The sequence below is a fragment of the Marmota marmota genome, unplaced genomic scaffold (assembly GCF_001458135.2).
Source record: "Marmota marmota marmota unplaced genomic scaffold, marMar, whole genome shotgun sequence".
Classification (NCBI taxonomy): domain Eukaryota; kingdom Metazoa; phylum Chordata; class Mammalia; order Rodentia; family Sciuridae; genus Marmota; species Marmota marmota.
Genome location: NW_025999842.1, coordinates 1,694,147 through 1,711,759, shown reverse-complemented (window position 1 = coordinate 1,711,759; position 17,613 = coordinate 1,694,147). Strand labels below are relative to the sequence as shown.

Here is a 17,613-nt window from a genome sequence, read left to right as displayed (position 1 = left end):
AAAAACAAAACATATTTCAATAAATTTGAATGGTGAAGAAAGTGCCTTCAATCAATATTCAAAGTTGTAAATAGTGTGCTTGCTATTATGGAAAATAATCCATGTGAAGAAAATTACCAAACCATTTTAATTATTCTTTCAGAATTGTTGATAATTCATATTTTTCTTTACAACTTTTGATTTTTTCTAAATCACTGTTTTAAAAAAATTTTTTTTCAGTTTTGTCTTCTGAGATTTTTTGGGATATTTTTACCTTAGTCCCTTCCCCTTAAGAAATTTAATACTGAAATATATACACACAGTACATATTTTTGTACTGTGGACCTTTTGAGGACCATAAGCCATTGTCACAGCTAAAATTTCTTCACACCTCCCCATCTTTGCATCCTCTTGGAAACCTCAGTGGTCTCACTGAGAATGTCTGTTCTAAATGATCACTATAGAACTGGTTTTACTTAGATAATTAGACAAAATTGTTCTTAAAAGAAAGTTCTGGAACAGGCAGTTTTGGATTAAAGGAATATATGTCCATTAGTAGAATATTTGATCCTTTTGTATTGGAAAATTTGAAACAATGATCTTTCTATTACAAATTTTTTTGTGTGTAAGTAAAAATTGTTTCAGCTAATATAAATCTGGCTCTAGGTATAATATGGAACTAATATATTTTGCTGGGAAGGACAGAGTTGAATTTAATAATAACCAATATTACCTTGCACCCTGGTATGGACAAAATTCTCTTTTAGGAGTATTATTTAATTTCTTTTAATTCCATTCTATAGACGATGAAAACAAGGTTCAAAGAAATGAAACTGCTTGCCCAAGGTCATATCATTAATAAAATATTTGTTCTTTTCCTTATGTACTGCTGTGGGGGTCAGCCACAGTTTTCTGTGAAAATTGATGTAAGCCCAAAGCAAGGGAAGGCCCGGGAATGATACTCACTGGGTTGTGTTTCCTGCACTAATTTTCATCCGCAAATATCGCCTCCACCATCTGGTCCAATTTCCCCACACTGAATAACTAGATTGGCTTGCTAGGATCTTGCCAGCATTTTTTGAGCATTGTCATCTTTTTAGTAATATCCCTAAGAACACCACACTTCAATCTTTAGGCCAGAGCATGGGAGGCAGTGAACCCAATCCTGTAAACTTTCTTCTCCCACTCTCTGGGACCCCTTGCCAAGCCACTGCTGCTGGGAGACCGCCCTAGAGCATGACTTCTTGCAATGTACTTTGAAGTAGATAAAATATGCACTCATGGACATCTGTCTGTTATTTCCTGCACTCACAGCTTTGTTCTTCTTTACTGCCAGAGAATTCTATGGATGATGTCACTTTTCTCTGAAGAGAACAGGCCATCAGAGCTTTTCACTGACATAATTAATTATCTGTAACTTGATTCTGGGCCAGAAAATTCTCAAGGCACAGCCCCCGATAGAATTAACTCTACTGTGCATGCTATTCTTAAACTTTTAAAGAGACAGGGTACCATATCTTTTTTTTTCTCAGACACTGATAATGGTATTTTTGTTCAGTGATATCAAGTAACAGAAAGTGAACTGGGACACTATTATACGATTTCACAAGGAAGACCTTCGGTTGAATGGGCAGCAAACTCTAAAGGTCGCTACAGATCAAGTATACAAAGCAAAGCTTTTAGGGCTTAGTCTTAAATGCTACAGGAATGCATTACAATTACTGAATAGCCTCTTTGGGGGATCTTGTGAATCTGCAGCCAGAAGAATGAGATCTCAACCAAAGCTAACCATGTTAAATTATCCACAAGGTGAAAGGCTTAGATTATCAGCCATAAAACCCTAAAACATCAATATATATTTAATCCTTACATGAAATTTTAAAATTATCAGAATAATGACCATATCTTTTGAGTTTTCACATATGCTTTTATAGAGATCTAAAACCAATTAGTCAGTTCACAGGAAGACTTGCTACCCTCCACTCTGCTTGGTTTCAAGATTATGTAAATGAGCCTCTACTTGTCTCTTTAAAACTGGGGCTCCTGGGGAATGATCAAAACTGTAGATGGAATAGAGTAGTGGATGGGCTCTGATGGAATCAGGGCTCTTGAGTTGGGTTCTGGCTCTGCTATCTCCAGGTGGCTAATAGGTAAGATCCAGAGAGTCTCTCTGCTTTCTCAATTCCGGTGGAAATAACAAAGTCCTATTCAACTCAAAGGAGTAACTGAGACTATACATTTTAATATGCATTTAATACTGCCTCCACAGGGAGCTGGGGCTGGGGCTCAGTTGTAGAGTGCTTCCTAGCATGTGTGAGGCACTGGGTTCAATCTTTAGCCCCAAATAAAAAATCAATAAATAAATTTAAGATATGGTGTCCATCTACAATTTTAAAAAGTTTTAAAGATTTAGAACACTTACTGTGATAAGAAAGAACACATTGTGATGCAATAAGTGTTTGTTATTTAAAAAGACAATATTACAGAAGTGGTTAGAGAAAAAGTGAGAGGTGTATGCTATTCTCCCAAATTTACTCTCCAGGGCTAATTCTATTAATAATTTGAAGTAGATGTTTTCAGAATTTTTTTTATAGACATATAAATATGTAGCAACACATATATTCTCTCTACCTACTATTTTTTTAAAATATAGTTCTATAGTTATACACTATAGTTGTATTCATCCTGACAAACTCATACATGCATGGAAATTGATTTCAGTTCATGATCCTTCCTTTTCCCTTCTTTCTCCTGTTTCCCTCCTCTTCTCCCTCCCCTCTCCAGTTCTCCTTCCTCTACTCTACCTGACTTTCTTTCACACTCATCTATTATTTTATATTTGATTGGTTCTTTTGATTATCCTACCTTCCCTCCTCCTTGTCTTTATTTTACTCTAGCTTCTGTATATGTCTCTCCCTAATATTCTTGAGTATTTACTATATGCCAGGAAATACACAAAGTGCTTTGCAAATGTTGTCTCATTTAAATCTTACAGATATATACTATTATTATTATCATTTTGTAAATGAGGAATCTGAGGCAGGTACTAAGAAGTTCAGAAATTTGCCCAAAGTCCCAAAACTGATAAGTAGATAAGTGGTGATGTGAGGATACAAACCTAGGCAATTTGACTCCATTACACTAAATCACTACTAAATACACTGCTGTGATCTCATACAGAAATTGAGTCATATGCTAATTAACTAATTTTTTAAATGTGAAATGAGCTTTTTTTTTTCAAAGTCAACATTTTACTACTTGTTTGAATGTTACCAAGCATACTTGAAGGAATGCTGGCAGTTTATTACTATAACAATTGATGTTCTAAAAAAAAGTATTAGACATTTCACTAAAATTTGACTGCATTTAAATACATCATTCATTCATTAGTAATAGGAATGTGCTTAATGAACTCAAAAGATTTGATTCAATATTTTTAACTTAATTTTTAGATGTAAAACATATATAGACTATTACTTAAAGCATGCTTTCTTCCTGTATGCAGTTCTTACAGTTGACCAAGAACTGATTGATAGGTTTGATAGTCTTCCTAAGGAAAGATGTTGGAAAAGCTTGATTTTGTTATAAGCTTATCAACTATTTCTAATGACCAAACATCAAAGTTTGGAGTTCTCTGCTTAAGCATGATAAGTTATCAGTTGTTTCATTACTTCTACACCCTTAGCATATGTGTTTTTTGTAATAGGCTAAACTTAAGCTTTATCTGGCAGCATGACATTGAGTCTGGTGTTGAAAAATTCTCTGCCATATTAGCTTGTATAATACTTCCAACGCCATCTGCTTGTTTGCTTGCTTGCTTTTTTCTCAAAATAAATGAGCAAGAACCACTGGCCAACATTTATACTAATAGCTGAAAACTTTTCGGGAAGGAACTTTCTTGATTCTGATAAAGTTGATAAAGTGACTCAAGTCCCCCTAATTTATTTCAAACTCCTCCTGCTCATTTATAGTTACTAAGCTGCCAAACTTCATTGTTTCAGACAACTGATAGGCAATGACCTCTACTGAGCATTTGTGGTCAAGAACCTTATCTGAGCTGTCATCATGGTGCTTTGTCATGCACAAATGAATGGTCAGATGAAAGTGTGGTGGAGATGACTAAATGGAAGAGGCAGGTGGATGAGGTCAGTCAATCAGTGTTGTCAGATTTCTGAGGACTGAACTCATCATTTCACACTCAACAGTGGCCAGCCTTGTTAAAAAAATATTATGGGAATATCTCTAGATTTCCTTCAAATTTCTCCATGATCTTTAAGGCCAACAAGAATGTAGTATGAATGTCTCTTTTTGCTGCTACTCTTCACATATGCTGAATTCCTAGAGCTAGTCCGGCAGACACCAGGGGCTGCAACAATATGGGCACGTGTGTTCCAGTTCAAATGCTAGTGGCTGTCTCATACAAGGTGTCACACTCATGAGTATCAATTATGAAGGTCCCAAGATGACTTAACTATGGCAAAACCATTTGAAACATCTCTTTCTGGGGTATCTGGCATGGCTTTTCTGAGCTGTAACTCCTAAGGGTTCACTAAAGCCACAAATAAAGGAAATGATCATGTGCTTCTGATATTGCAACTCTACTTTTGGCACTACCAGGAAAAAAAAAAAAGAAAACTCCTCCCTACCAACCTCTCCAAACTCAAGCCTGAATTTAGCTCTGCCATCATCTTTTCTATTCCTACACCTCACCTATCCTCATTAAACTTTCCCACTGTGCTCTCTGAAGCTCACATTCAATACAAGCAGACTCTCCTAAATTCACAAACTCTTCTGCGAATGTTCCCTTCACTTCCTTGATCTAAAGCAGTGATTCAAATTTGGCAGCACTTTGGAATTACCTGAAAATTTAATAATAATACACATATACACACAAACAACAACTGATACCTGGGTCCTAGCTCTAGAAGTTATTTAACGAGACTGAGATAGCCACCTACAAAAAAGTAAAGTGGCATGTTTAAACCAAGATGAATTCTAGATGGATTAAATGGGGGGTAGGTAGAAGTACTAGAAGAAAATTTGAAAGAAATTTTTTCCTAATCTGAGTGGAAAAGGCTTTCTTCCTAATTTTGACACACATCAGAAGCCGTAAAGAAAAGACTGACAGCTGACTAGCAATAGCAATTTATACATTCCGCATAATAAAAAGTTTCAAAAGTAAAACCAGAATAAAAACACACAGAAAAACATATTTGATTTATAGCTCACATCACAAAGAACCAATTACTATACAAAGAAAATACACTTACTAATTGAGAAAAGACCAACAATCCAGTAAAAAAAAAAAAAGAGCAATGTATAAGAACATACTAGTCAAGAAAAAAAAATTAAAAGATCTCTAAAACTGTTTGAAAAGTTGTTCAAACTCATTCATAATAAAGATCAAAATTAAAACTACAAGGAGATATCCATTTCTCCTGTCAGATTGGCAATAGAATTAGATCATCAAACCAATAAAACAATTGATAATGCAGTGTGTCTACAAGAGTGTGAGAAAACAGACCTATTAAGGTCAACTTAGCAAAATGTGTTGTAAATTTACATACTGTTAAATCATCAGTTCTAATTTTGGGGATTTAACCATGAGAAACTCTCTTACATGTATTATAAGATACACGTATAATATATTCATTCAGCATTGAAAATAATAGAAAAAATCTGGGTAAAGGGTTAGTCCTTTAGCAGGAGATTGCATTGTGCACCTATCATATACTCTACTGCTGAAAAGAATATAAATTTTCCATAAGCCATACTCAGAAAGGCAAAGGTCAAATGTTTTCTCTCATATACAGAATCTAGAGCAAAGTAAGAAAAAAAAATTGGGGATGGGGTCAGGAGAGGTGATCCCATGAAGAAAGACGGGAGATCGGTGGAGTAGAGGAAGGGTATTAATGGGGAAGGAGGAGGGGTGGGAAAAGGGAGGAACTGCTGAATGAAATTGACAAAAGAATGCATATATAAGAATATACTACAGTGAATTCCACCTTTATATATATCTACAAAGCACCAAATAAAAAAACAATAAATAAATAGAAGGAAGACCAGAAGAGCAGAGGAATGGGAACAAGGGGAGAGAAGAGGGGAAGAAAAGAGGAAGCACTGGGGACTGAAATGAAGCAAATTATATTCCAGTATGCGTGACTATGTCAAAATAAACCCCACAATTATATGTAACCATAATGCACTAATAAAAACAACTTAAAAATATGTAAAATTTCCATATGTACTAATAGGAAAAGATCCCTAAGTCATACTTGATATCTGAAAAAGGCCAGTTCCAGAACAGTGCTCCCATTTGTATAAAAAAATATATACATGTACTTTATTGAATCCATTACACACTTTTCTGACTCTTCCACCACATGTAATATTTTTAATGTTAAAAATATAAATATAAACTTTACTCCCAGAATTATATTTTCACATTTTACTTGATTTTTGGACTCAAGGTTTTTAATTGCATCAGAACCTGTTTCCGTCCACATGCTTGTTTTATAATTACATCATTCCTGAGCATGTGATTATAATAAGGCTCCACCTTGGAAAAGGTACAGGAATGGAACTTTATCAAAAGATAAACCTCTCTGAATACCTAGACAGAACGGAAGTCCTCTCTCATGGTAACGTGAGGAAGTTACCATAAATAATGGAATAAGCTTTTAAGCACTAGTCTACTTGTAGATGTCTGTATGGAGAACTGCTTTCCTTGCCTAATGACCTTCACTCTGTGGAGACTACATTAAAAATAAAGTAGGATACAAATCAATGAAGAGAATCAATGCACTGCTCTCATCAGCCAACCTTGAACATGTGGAACTTTGTGCCTCACCCCACCCTCCAAATCATTTGCATAGTACATAATGAAAGAGAAGAAATCTCCAATAAGAAAAAGATTCCCAATACTATTTAAGACAGGGGACTGCAGGCAGGTCAGCATAACAGGACCACAGATTAGGGGGACGCAATGCAAGATGAGGAGTGGTGTGAGGTGAGTCCATAAAAGCCTCTCAGGCTTTAAGGAGCCTCTGAGTGTTTTAGGCAGAAGAAAGACTCGATTGATTTTGTATCTTAAAAGGCTGCCTTGCTGTGATGCGGAGTTACCTGAAGGGTAACAAGACTGCAGGAAAAGCATGCCAGTTAAGAGGCTGTTGCAATAAACTGTGAAGGGAGGCGAGGATGCCTGTGGCATGGAGATCATGTTCCTGCAGCTATCTGAGGTCAGGGACTCTGTGGCTTATTATTCCCCTGCATTCTCTCCATTGCTAGCCAGCATTCCATAACTTCCTGTCAATCATTCTCTTGTCAGTTGAATCAACTGTCACATGGTGATAGGTAATCAATCTGCATGAGGAGATTGTTGATCCCTTCTTTGCTATGATGTCTGTGAAGACCGTTGCAATGAGCATGGTACACTCAAGAGGGATAAGATCTTACAACCACCTGTGCCTTGTCTCACAGGTAATGAAGGGGAAGCCTATATCCCTCCTCATTCGGGCAATTACACTTCTGGAGAGAAAGAAAGGAAGTGCCATGCACAGAGTTTCCTGTGTTCAGTTTTTGGTGCCCCCTCCCCCCAATTGTTTCCTTATTGGGATGTGTAAATTTCTTTTCAAGAAAAGTCTTTGACCAGGCACTCTGTAGTCAACATATGGCACTTTGGGCTGTCATACTACATCACAATCACCTTTAAATAAACCAGGGCTCACACTTTGTATCTAAAGTCAATTTTATCTGCATTCAAATGCCTAAAAGCTAAGAACATACCTTCCATGAAGGAAAAAAAATGACATTTTGATTATTTTAAAATACAGTCCTTTGTTTTCCAGTTTGAAAGCTTGCCAATTAAATATGTGTATGTGCTTTCAGATGAGAGCAGTACATTGATTCTCTATATAGACAAACACAGACATTACACAAACATAAAACACATATATAGTTTTTTTTATTAATCTATGATGGAAAGGGCTATAACATGCCATCTAAGGGCAGACCATTCAAGGTTAAAAAAGAGTAGACATCACTGTTCTAGGGTTACTCACTTTAATTGGTGCAAGTATGGCTTTGGAGTCCATGAGACTATTTCCTGCATCACTTAGGAGCATACAAACCCTAGTTTATCACTGGTTTCTCTCATAAATTAGCTAATCCCCATAAACGCAGGACTTGCAAATGCTTTTATTATTTCTATTTGTAAATGGCAGGGGGAAAACAGAGTGTCTGCTAAAATTTTTGCACATTGTTTCATGTTTCCTTTTAGGCCCTGGATCAGGAAATGTTTAACATCAAGCATTATTCCTAGAGATTAATGGCTGCTGCTTGGAAAGGTTGATAGAAGTCTTTTCCTGCCAATACAAACATATACATTGTTGATGTACCAAAAAGGTCCACAGATAGAATTATTATTATTATTTTTCTGAACTAGGGAGTGCATCCAAGACTCCACACATGCTAGGCAAGCACTGTACCACTGAGCAACATCTCCAGCCCTACCATACTCTTATTTTTTTTTTAATATTTTTTTAGATGTTGATAAACCTTTATTTTGTTCTTTATTTATATGCGGTGCTAGTAATTGAACCCAGTGCCTTACACATGCTAGGCAAGCGCTCTACCACTGAGCCATAACCCCAGCCCCTACCATACTCTTCTTTAATCAGAGTTTATGTCTTTCCTTTTGACTATGTGCTAACATCATAGTGAAATGATTTCAACAATTTTCATCAATGCCCTGCTTCTCTTTTAAATATGGACAGTTTGGATGAAAAATATTTCTCTGTTGACACCCTTGCTGTAATATCTGAAAAAGGCCAGTTCCAGAACAGTGCTCCCATTTGTATAAAAAAAATATATACATGTACTTTATTGAATCCATTACACATTTCATTGTTTTCAGGCTGGTGTTTGACTGGTTAATACTCGTGAAGTCAAATTTTAAATATTAGCTTTGCCAAGAAAAATATTGTCTGCACTTGCAACTATACCTAGCAAACCTGCCACAGGCCACGTGAGGTTCAGTACAAAATCTCAACTGCACCAGCAGAGCTCTCTTGAGGATCAATGGGGTGGAAACAAGGAAGGTTAAGAGAAAGAAAGTCTCTGAGACATCTTATATCTACCATCTTATATCTACCACCTTTACTGACTGATTTTCAAGAGTGTCACTGAGACTTTTCAGAAGAGAAAAGGGAAGGGCTTGGGGATATAGCTCAGTTGGTAGAGTGCTTGGCATGCATGCACAAGGCCCTGGGTTCAATCCCCAGCACCCCACACACACACACACACACCAAAAAAAAAAAAATTGAGAAGGGAATATAAAAGAGGTCAAAGACTGACTCACATTGTACACAATGTCAAGGTATTAAATGTTATAAGTGCTGCCACTACAGTAACATCTCAATAATTTGGGTACCACCAATTTAAACTCACCAAAGTCTAGACATCTTGGTCTGCATCTTATTTAATATCATTATCACTATTATTATTTTGGTAGTGCTGGGGATCAGACCCAGGGCCTTGTACATGCTAAACACATACTCTGCCACTGAACTACATCCTCAGCTCTGCATTTTATTCTTAAAAACATAACTACAAAAAGGGTTTATTTAAATGAAATAACTGTATAAACCACAAGAATGCACCTAACTTAAAGTGAAGATTTTTATAGGCATAATTATTTTTCTTTTGCCATTTCACACATCATTTATTTGTTTTTGAACCTTGTATTATGGAAACATTTTAAATATATAACAAAGCAAACAGAACAGTATGATATCTACCCCTTATATACTTTTGAGGGAAGTAAGAGCTGGAACATTTTAAAGGAAATCCCAAACATCCTATTATTTCCACTCAGTAATCAGGAGACTCTAATGACAATGTTCTCAGGGCAGGACCCCACCTGTTTCCTCATTGAGAGACAGCTCTGCCACTAATATTGTCCTAACATATCCAAGAAGAAAAGAGAAAAAGTGATGCAGGAATAGATGTTGTGACAGGTAGAAAACAAAGCCAGAGTATTCACATAACCTGACATTTCCATGGAATATCCCCATGATTGGTCACTATGCTAGGGGTTCTGCCAAAGCCAAATTTCTATATTTAATATGCAGTACTTTTAAAAGAAAATAGCAATCCACTTAAAAAAAAAAACCTTCATATTAATCAATTGGAACTTCACATTAGTTTTCAAAAAGCACCTATTGAGTGCTTTGCAGACATTTTATCTTAAGGAGTTTTCAATTTACAGTAGAAATGAACAAGTAGAAGTCTTGTGAAAATAATCAAACAGTATAGAAAAAAGGGAGAAGAATGTTTCTAAGTGAGGATATGGGGATCTGAATAGGGTGGAGGGAGAAAAGAGGAGTAAGCCTATAGTCAGAAAAGTAGAAAAAAAGGACCTAAATATTCCATGTCCAGATCCCCTAGAGTACAGAGGCCTGCTTACAATAATTCAAAGTCTACAGAACCACAGGAGCTTTGATTAATCTAGCTTCCTTTATATGGAAAGTATCCAGGCTAAACGTACTGGTGATAAAGACCATGAGAGAGCTGGCAGGCACAGGAGAGAGAGTCAGGGATGGGAAAGAGGGCGAAAGAGACAAGAATTTAACCTCACAAGGTGGTAGGATGTTTCACTCTTAGAGAAGGAGGAAGGAAAGGCAATGAATGGAGGTTTGGGGGACGGAAAGAAGTTGAGAAGGTTCAATCTCCTAAGTCAATTAGAAGATCAGATTGTCCATGGGGGACAAAGAGAACAAGGGTAGGACTAGGGATTATGAGAGGAGAACTTTGTATTTAACATCTATAAACCTTTCAATGTCCTCTTTAAGAAACAACAACAACAAAAAAGCCTCCCCTTGCCCCTACTATTCCCTCAGATACAACCCTACTCTCTTTTTCTATCCCTCATCTTCTCCAAAGTGCAGTTTGCCTAAGCACATCCAGACCCCTACAGTCTAGTATTAACCTCACCAATTCTTTGAAACCTCTCCTAAATGCCAGCTCAAAAAATGGCCTCTTTCCCTTTTGCTCCTCCAGCCCTGGCACACCATTGAGAATTATAAAGGTCTCCTTCCCGATCTCCTCCCTTGTATCCATGACACATCGTGTCCCTGATTTCTTTACTTTATCTTCAACCACATCTTCTTTTCCTCTCTGGCCATTTCCTTCTTTTCTCTCTCCCCACCCTTAACCATAGGTATTCTCTAAGGATCTATCCCTTGGCTTTAATCTGGATCTCTTTGCTATGTTTTCTCCTCTGTATTCTCACTATTTAATAAAGCAGCCACTAGCTGCATGTAGCTATTTAGATTTAAATTAGTTTGCATTACATAAAATTCAAAATTCAGTTCCTCAGCCTAATTAGCCACATTTCAAGTGTTCACAAAGCATTTGCAGCTGGTGACTATGATATAGGTCAGAGCAAATATAGAATACTTCTTTCTACACAGAAAGTTCCATTGAGCAGCATGGATCAAGAGCTTAACCCAGAGCTTCAAATCTGGCAATGTAGATATCTACCTGACATCTCCCCTGGAAGTCATTCTGGAATCACAGATTAATCATGGTCTAAATACTACTCCATATATTATACATTTCTTATAACATTGAATTGTATAAACTCTATTTTTACTTAAAAATGGTCCCATGTAACAAACGCATACACCCCAATAATTAATTGGGAAATATTTATATCCATAACTTGGAATATTTAGATATGTTTTTGTTTAGCCAAGTAACTAAGATCATTTTCACTGAGGAAAAAAACAGGCTGTTATAGTCATGAAAGTAGGAATCTCCATCTTTCACATATTACCCTTGTGTAGTATTTCCCCAGTCCAGAATCTGATAAAATAATAAAAATATTTTATGAGATATTTTCTTTATGAATATGTATTTTTTATTTCTCAATAAAACCCAAGGTTCTCCCCTATACTGTTAATGAATACATTATTCTCACTGCAGAGAAGCAGACTTTATGATTCCATTAGGAACACTAAAAGTATTCTGCTTGGAACAATGAAAATCAGACACCAAAGCTCTTTGTCCAAATACAGACAATGCTACTAGACATATGAGATTCTGAAACATTGTATTCAACTAAGAATCAGATCTGGTCCTGATTTTAATCAGAAAGCAACCTGTCTCTTTGCGGCATCCTAAACTTAGCAAAGACATACCATTCTCAGCATGCTGACAATTTTAGTGGTATGAGGTTGCACTGGGCAGGCTTGCTCAGGGTGACCTCAGCCTGCGATTCTAAAGATGGAGTTTATTAAGTGCAGGTGAGTCATCAATTTAAAAAGCCAGAGAGGGTTAACTGAAAGCCGATTTTTCAGAGGCACAGGATTCTAGGGAAGGCCTTACAATGTGACGAAAGGAATTCATTTAGGAAAAGAAAAGCCATCTCTAAAGAAAAAATGGAAAATGGTGCCCCAGTAAGGATAAGCCCATGGCGCTTAGTTGCACTAGGGAATTTTCCATCTGAACTACTTATCATCATCCTCAGTGGAATTATGACACCTCTTTTCTGAGGGGTGGTACCAAGGATTGAACTCAGGAGCACTCAAACCACTGAGCCACAGTCCCAGCCCTATTTTGTATTTTATTTAGAGACAAGTTCTCACTGAGTTGCTTAGCACTTGCCATTGCTGAGGCTGGATTTGAACTCACAATCTTCCTAACGCAACCTCCCGAGCCACTGGGATTATAGGCATGCACCACCACGCATGGCCGACACCTTTTTTTAAAAATGACAAAAAAGTAGAATCATAGTATTTTAGTAGGACTATCATTGTGAATATTCGTTATCATGATTACTAATTAAATAATAACATTATATATAGTAGGGCGCTTATAATTTATATAATTCAAAGTATTTTTGCACATGCTATGGCTTGGATATGAGATATCTCCCAAAAGCTTCTGTTTATGCAGGAATATCCAGAGGTTAAAATAATCAGATTATGAGAGCCATAACCTAATGGTGTCCATCCTAGTTTGAATGGACTGACTGGGTGGTCACTGTAGACAGGTGGGGCATGGCTGGATGAAGTGGGTCTCTGGAGCATGTCCTGGAAGGGTGCATCTTCCCTGTAGACCCTTCTTCCTCGCCTTCTCTCAGTTTCCTGACCCTGCCATGAGCTGAGCAGATTTTCTCTCTGGACCCTTCCCCTTCACTTTGAGCCCAGAGCAATGTAATTAGCCATCTATGGACTGAGACCTCTGGAATCACGAACCCATAAGTACTCCTCTTAGCTGTTCTGTTGAGTATTTTGGCCACAGCAATGCAAAAGCTGACACACATTTTAAAAAATTAAGCTTGTGAATGTTTCATAGGGCATATAAATATTGGAACATTCTGAGATTAATCATTGGTTACCAATAAACTAACAAGGATAGACTAGCCCTCTTTTAAGAACAAAGAAGAGTATGAAAGAAGCAGAAGATGTAGCCCCTTTTCTCAAGAAGTTGTTTGAGATATATCAACAAGATATAAGTACATAGAACACTTATGGAATTGTATGTATGGAATGCTATGGTTCACACTTATAATAAAATAATGTAGGACTTTAGGGCAAAAGAAAGATAAGTATTTGGAAGCTACACTTAGAAAATACTTCACAGAGGAAGTAAGCCCCTATTTTCCCAAAAGAAATACTGACTGATACTAGAAAAAGTTTGGGATAAGTACAAATAGATGTTCTAAATTTTCCCAGGGATCTCTAATTTCTTTCTTATAAATAGTCTTAAGGTGAAAGAAATATAAGAAAAATTGCCACGGGAATGGTGGTAGTGTTTGGGTTTGCAGGTGTGAGTGTGTGTGTGTGTGTGTTTCAGGGTTGGCAAAGAGCATAGAGACTGCCTAATTGGATAGGAATGATCATTTAAAGGGACTCTAAAGCCAGGTGCAGTGGCACAGGCCTATAATCCCAGTGACTCAGAAGGCTAAGGCAGGAGGATTACAAGTTTGTGGCCAGCCTCAGCAACTTATTTGACCTCAAAATAAAAAAATAAAAAGAGCTGGGAGTAGAGTTCAGTGGTAAAATACACCTGGGTTCAGTCCCCAGTACTGAAAAAAAAAATTCAATCAAATTAAAAACTAAAGGGGCACTAAAGATGAGTTGTTATAGCTAAGGGGGAGCCAGTTAATAAATAACTTTTGCAAGCTAGTCTGAGCAATTTTGATTTCAATCTAGTTATGTCTAAGAACCTCCTGTAAATTCCCAAGCAACAGAATGACATGATCAAGAGAAATACTTTAGTAAAAGTAGTCTGTCAGCAGTTATCTACTGAGCTTCTGGTACCCAACTCTCATATTTGACAAATGATATATACTTACTCTCTATTCCAAATCCTGTCATCATTCTAGGAGGTTTCAATATTTAATGGAGATTAGCAATACCCAACCTTTACCAGTCCACAATCTCATTCATTCCAGTTACCTTTACTTCCTCCCAAGATTTCACCCATGACCTTGCATTAGTAAAATCTGCGTGACTCAGAAAGCTTACACACAAATTGCCCAATTTCTCGTCTTTCCAGCTCATCCTCCCATTGGCCTACTCATCCTCCCATTGTCCTCCTTGTCAGGCACTGTCTCACCCACACATTCAGCTTTCTTGTACCTATGTTCTTCCACTGTACAACGTGTACAACTGCAACCCCAGATCCAGTGCCATAAAAGTCTCCTCTTTAACCCTAGGCTTCTAAACAGATTGGTACCACTGCACGTGCACAGTTACACTCCCTGCAGAATTCTGATCTCCACTCATATAGGGCCCGTATTTGTCCATAATAATCTTCCTCTAATATTCCACTCAGCAGTGATTCAACATGCCCAATCATCCCCACAACCCTTGAATGGCCCATGTCTCCTTACTTCCTGGAGGACATAGCTTTGTCTTTTGCTTGATGAGAAAGCTGAGCCTTTCTCACACAAACCTCTCTAAATATAGGTCCATATGTATTAACTAAGTTTAGTACTCACTAAAACCTCATAAGGTAGGATATACCCCTAATAAACAGATGGGAAATAAATGGAGGCCCACAGTCTGCACTATAAAGGCCGATATCAAACCTTTTGGAGTTTACCACATAATCTTGTGGGACTTGGCTTTCTGACTAAAGCTCCAAAGTAGAAGAAAGCAACATGTGATTTCAAATCAAGTGGTCAGCACACGTATACTACGGGCCTACTTTGTGTGTGACAAATAACTTACTGCTCAACTAAAGAGGAAATTAGGTTCTCTGGCTGCATTTAAAAGAAGTAAAAAGAAAACTCTTACCCCACCAATTTTTTTTCTAAACTAGATTTTCAACAGGACATCTTACTCTAATTCTTTAACTCCCTCCTCAACCCATTGAAAATGACTTAAACTTACTGACTCCAGGTTCACAAACTCAAAGAGCCAACATTAGGTCTTATCCAATTGGAACTTTCTGCTGATTTGACTGACACAAACTCTCTTCTTTTTGGCAATCTTGACTTCCCCGATTTCTACATCAGTCTACTCCTGAGCCATGTGCACACCTTCTGACAATTTTCCAGCTGGACCTCTTACAGTGAGTGTCCACATGGGGGTTGTAGTTTTGCTGTACCAGGTCCCTCTCCACTGAAGCCCAACTCCACACTCATGAACACAACTTTCCCAACCACCCCGGTTTGATTCTACTCATGTTGATCTGTAAGCTCTTCTCTCCCTGTCCAAAATCTACCAATTCTTTAAGGTTCAATTCTTTAGTGAAACTTTACCTATCTTCTGAGATTTCCACAATCCATCCTGCTTTTGTACTCCCATTATTTGTGTTGAAATTACGCTGCAGAATACTCATCCGTCTACATTCTTATCAATCCCACCAGGTCATGAGCTCCTTTTCATGAATACTATTATACCTACTGCCTAAAATCACTTGGCACATAGTACGAATTTTTAGCTACAAATATTGTTATTATTTGCATTCCTCAAACCTCTTGCATAGTGATCATGTTTTAAAAATATTATTAGAACAATTTTGAATTAATTAATCAGCAATTAATTAAAGCTCTAAGAATGAATGAACTCTTTTAGTGAGAAAGAACAGGCTTTCTTACAGTAGGTAGTAGAGAAGTAGAGAGACACTACGAACAGTATTAAAGAAAATGGCTAGGAACCCCAAAAGAATAGAATAGAGGACACTTCTAACAATACTTGGGTATATAACCTAGTTCATAAATTATCTTTGAAATACAATATTCTGCCCGTCTCCCAGGATGAAGACAGATTCCTCGACCTATCAGTCACTCTGTCTCTGACTTAGCCTGGAGAACAGTGAAGTCAAATGAAATGGTGGTGCATTATCTAGTTGTGTTGTCTAGTTTTCTCTGTGCCTTTTATGTGTAGGTAGAAAATAATTAACAAAGGTAAAAATGATGAAACCTAATTTGAGGGTTGTTTTTTATTCTAAGAAGTGTTCAAAAGAATATATCAAGGGAATTTGCCATATAAAATGACTGCTCATTTTTTTGTATCAAGAAAAAGAATTAATTTGTGAATTGCTCTTGGATCACTTTATAAGAATATACTTTTGCCAAGGTTTCTATGTTATGGTTTTTTGATGTGAGTACCATTTCTTTTGAAGTTTTGTTGTTTTTAGTACAGCCAAGTTGACTGGATTTTTTAAAGTGCTATTTTTGGACAAATACAAGTGGAAATTAATCATGGTGCCCAAGTGATGGTCTGGGTGTACTATTTCATTACTTTCAGTTTAGTCTGGGAAATATGTAACCAGTTTTTCACCCAGAGAGTAAAAATGTTCCAATTTATTAGAAAGTACTTGTTATTGGAACCAGCTAATGACAGAAGTGTAATAACAGAAACTATCCCCGCTACTTTGGTGCAGGGCTACACTGGCCAGTCACTGTGCTGAGACAACAGGTCTACATCTGCTGAGAAAAGTTTGGAAGGTGTCCCTCTAGATAAGACTCTTTAAAATGCAAAAATCTCTGGTAGGAGCAACTGTTTCCAATACACCTTCATTGAAAGTGCACTTTTTTTGAGAGAGAGAGAGAGAATTTTTTAATATTTATTTTTTAGTTTTTTTGGCGGACACAACATCTTTGTTTGTATGTGGTGCTGAGGATCGAACCCCGGCCGCACGCATGCCAGGCGAGCGAGCTACCGCTTGAGCCACATCCCCAGCCCCTGAAAGTGCACTTTTTAAGTATTCTTGAGATACCTGGATTGGCAAACAAAATATCAAACTTTCAAATTTTGTAAAGAGCCAGTGCCTACAACAAAAATTATGGTGCACATAATGCTGATTCAGCAAATTGCTATAGATCACTCAATGTGTTTTAAAAGCCTCATGATATTAGTATCCCCCACACCAAAACACACAAAATTATCTACAGTGTGCAAAATGCTGGCTATGAATTTGATGAGTATTAGAGAGATCAAAAGAGAGTCTGAGGAGAAGAAAATTGGCACGAAAAGCCTGAAGGATCCTCCATCTTCTCCCCACCCCCAAGTTATTTCTGAGGCAAAACTCCTACAGGCAGACTTGATCGTGGTGTTATCTCCTCAATACTAGGTCCTTCCTTCTTTGCATCACCCTACTTCTACTGACCTGTAG

At 37.2% G+C, this 17,613-nt stretch overlaps 1 protein-coding gene across 4 annotated transcripts in view; it reads right to left on the bottom strand.

Moving 5' to 3' along the window:
• Window positions 1-17,613, bottom strand: part of Filip1 (filamin A interacting protein 1) — a 174,555-nt gene that overhangs the window by 78,911 nt on the left and 78,031 nt on the right. The gene's annotated exons all lie outside the window — the stretch shown is intronic.